A 4,080-nucleotide genomic window follows, 5' to 3' on the forward strand; every position below is an offset into this window, starting at 1 on the left:
GTAAGGCAGAGCCCCCGCTCTGCCGCCAAAGGGCCGTTTTATCATAACGGGGCGTTTAAACTTGTCAGGGCTGCGAGCAGCCGTGTCCGAGCTGAGGGTCTGCTGCCTGCCGAGGGTTTCCAAGGTTCTCCCTTCTGTGGGTTTTATTTCCCCTTAAATCCGTTTGGCTTAATATTTCTTACATGAGTGGAAGAGAAGCTGAATAAAACGTTGTGTTGTGTGACGTGGTAACAATCCTCTGGTTCTTTAGAAGTTTAAGGCCTAAACTTGCAGAAGGATCTGAATATGTTGGCATCTGTGACTCATGTACAGGAAAGTGCTGGAGGTTCATTTTTGTTGGGTTGGTTGCAGTTCTAGATGAATTTAAATGCCTTATCAAGATTCAGCCAAACAGAGACATATTGAAACACTTCGGGTGAAAATAGCATGTTTATGTTTAAGGAAGACAAATTCTACTGCCTTTTTTTGTCTTTGTATGAAAGTTTTAAACACCGTGGTGCTCAAAACATTAATGTAAATGCAAATATTTTAGTACTGAAAGATGAAAATGTGTGTGCAAACCAGGCAAGTCTAATAATAATTATGACCAGATTCTTACTTGCCTTAAAGTAACTTTATTAAATTAAAGGCGAATTGTTAAGTGGATCTTTTACTTTTCACAGTTAACTGTTAGGAAAAGTTGCTTCTGTGGTCATGGGACAGGTCTTTGTTTTACTGGATACTTGTAAGACGTGAAATTCTGGGGTTTTATGATAAAATAAACAAGAAGCGTTGGTGTTCTTGTTTCCAGACATGACCCATCAGATGATGAATTGTGTGACTTCCTATAAATATTTTTTATTTAGTAGAGAGTGTTCCATTGCAGAGAAATTTGGCTTTTTGTTTCCACACAACATGATCTATGTCTCGCTGTAAACAATAAAATGAAAGCTCTGATGATTGTGCACCTTTGGTTGCCAGTTGAATTTGATGAGTTATTTCTTCTTTGTCAAGTCACAGCTACCAGGTAAGCCAGCAGTAAGACCTGAAGTAGTTGTGCTCAGGGTTTGTGCTGTGGTGTTTATCTACTTCTGGGACTGCTTTCATTGCAGTTACTTCCAGTAGTAATTCTTACTGCAAAGAAATAACCCACCTTAGCTGTAGGCCTTTGGTTAAGTGAGCAGGCAAGAAACCACTTAGATCACTGTTGTCATATTTGTGTTAATGGGGAAACAGTGTCTGCAATCTGCTGTTACAGTCACTTGTCCCAAAGGTCAGGAGCTCTCTCACATGCCATTAGACTTGTGGCATATGAACTTGCAAAAAGAACAGGAAAAGTGCTCTTTGAAACCTCAGAGCTGAGACTTCTGCTTTGATGAAAGGCTGTGTCTAGCTTCTTGAAAGTTCTGTTTACAGTTGTCTGTGAGCAGCAGCTTGGTACTTTCTGATGTTGACTAATTTCTTGTTCTTCAAGGCAGGTGGCTGCTTTCCCCATCTGTTAAAAATAATGGGACAACCTGAGATACAGACGTGGCTCCCTTGAAACAAATGGGCAGCAGGTGATAGGGCCAAGAAGAGAAAGCTCATCTCTGGGCTTCCATCCTAGTTCTTTGACATACATTTTAGAATTCTCAATTGTCACAAAAGTGATTTTTTTTCTCCCCCTTCCCACTGAATGAAGTCCCTTGGCCCTGACTCCTGATTGCCTGCAGATGTTTTTGTGGGTACTGTAAACTAGAAGAACCTAAATCTTTTTTTACTGTGCTTCAGTGGCTCTGCAGGTACTGAGGGAACTAGGACTTCAAATAGCAGTGGTAGCATGCAAAGACTGGTAAGGCTATAAAGTTGTTGGTAAACATGGGGTTTTTTTGGAAGGCTCTCTACATCAGAAGTTGCTGTCTTAACGTTTTGAATTTGCAGAGCAAATATGCAATTTTAACTGTTTGCTTCTTTAAACCCTGTGATACTGATCCAACCAGGGTCTTTCCTTTACTCGGCAAAAGCACCCAGTGGGTTGTGTCTGGATGTTCAAGAATCCTGTTAAGGGGGAAGAGTAAGCACAGAGCTCAATCACCACTTCTTCTCTTTCTGGTTCTGTTAGCATACCTCAGTAGTTTATGTAAAATGACAGCTGTCTAGCAGCGTGTAGAGGTGCTGAGCTTATGGGATGGAGAAATATCTGGTAGGGAAGGAAGCTTTCAGTAGCTAAAAAGTGATCTGATAACTAAGTTGGCTCTGAAATTCCCAACAAATCTTTTTTTCTCTCCAGCCTAGAGGGAAGAGGAAATATTCCTCTGGAGATGTGAGGGAGCATATATGCTTAGGAACTGTGTGGGTCTCCACAGGTTTTCTAGACTAAAATTCAGAGTTTGAGAAGTCTGCCACTGGCATTTCTCACTGAGGTGGTTTGTTGATTGTCTCTGTAGTATAAGTCTGTAGAACTGTCAAGGTTCAGTATTGGCTATAGCATCTAAGGGACACTGTACCTGTGACTCTGAACACTGCTAGAATTTAAAGCAAGATATATTTTACTTGATAGCTCCTCTGTTTATAGAGTGGCAGCCAAACTTTGTCCAAGTCTGTCCTTCACTATTTCTGGTAGTGACCTGTATTAGAGCTTACATGGTTAATCAGATTATTTTAAAAGAGGCACTTAAGGGTGGAGTCATCCCTGACAGAAATATTGCTGCTTATTCCTGAGAACTGTCCAATTATTGAACTTGTTCAGGCTGTGTACTTTCACATTCCCATTTTGTTATGCCAACAGCAGTGTCTCCATTTGAGGTTTTATTTCTGTTTTCCTCAGGTTTCCATTTTAGTTAACAGCACTATTCCAGTTGATCAAGTTCAATAAACCTTGTCGTGTTCCTCATGTGTTTTGAAATTGTATCAAGCCTATGGCCTTACTTAGAGGAGGGTGTTTATTGATCATGACTTTAGGTAAATGTCCTTCAATACAATCTCTGGCTTCAGTTTGGTACCTTATCAGACTTAGGTCATAGAATTGCAAAGGGTGTGTTAGAATTATTCTACACCGAAGTTTGGATTGCTGTAAAACGTTTTGTATTTTTTGTCATCTCTTCAAAGAGAAACTGGATATTAATATCTTTCCACCCATATGCAAAATTCCTGTTGAAATTCTGTATCCTCAGGTGACCCTTGCAGGTAGAATGGGGGTTTGTGCCAATTCTATGTGGGAGCAGGTTTGCCCTAAACGGATCCAGGGCTGTGATGTGCAGTGATATCCTTCATACTTCAGCAATTCAGTTCAGGTGATGTGGCTGACTCAGTAAACTTCTGCTTCTCTGTTGGAAAGAAGCATCTTCTGCTGAAAAATACCCTGCTGCTAAATCAGAGTTAGAAGCTGCTATGAAAGACTTGAAAAGGTTGCTGCCTACAGATAACTGCAATTGATGGGAGAAGACTTTATTTTCCCTTAAAACCAGAATGGATGAAAAGATATTACCTGTGAAGCTTTTGACAAGTTGGGTGTATAACAGAGAGTGAGTGTATTGGAACCTGGGACAGTTCTTCAAGGATGTAGGATTTTCATATTGAACTTGCTCCTAGCTAATGCCTAGACAGCTGGTAACCTTTTTAACAGGTTCTTTATTTGTACACAGAACTAACCACATAATGAAGGAGGCATTCCGTTCCAACCATGGATTTTTACTTTTTATTTTTGTACATCATTAGGCATTCTGTAGTGAGGTTGAGACCTTTGTCTCGCAGCATGTGGATGTCAGGACTGTATAAAAGCATACATGGCTTTGTCTTGATAACATGTACTTTTTAGCTAGGGTTAGATGTACTTGCTGATTTTTAAAAAGGCACTCATGCAACTATTATCAAACATAACATGCAATAGGAATGGACCAGGCTTAGTATTGTTTTATTTAGCAGACCAAAATTAAGCTAACAAAAAAATTATTAAAAGAGTGGTGAGGGGTTTAGTTTCTCCTTTTATGTCAAAACTGTAATTGGAAAAAATACCAAAAAAAGGAGTAGGAGGCATCTTTTGTGTCTGGAAGACAAGACCTTTCTGATGCCGCAGTCTGGTTGTGTGATGTGTGAAAAGCTGTAACCAGTACTTTGGGACTT

The sequence above is a fragment of the Geospiza fortis genome, unplaced genomic scaffold (genome assembly GCF_000277835.1).
Source record: "Geospiza fortis unplaced genomic scaffold, GeoFor_1.0 scaffold171, whole genome shotgun sequence".
NCBI lineage: Eukaryota > Metazoa > Chordata > Aves > Passeriformes > Thraupidae > Geospiza > Geospiza fortis.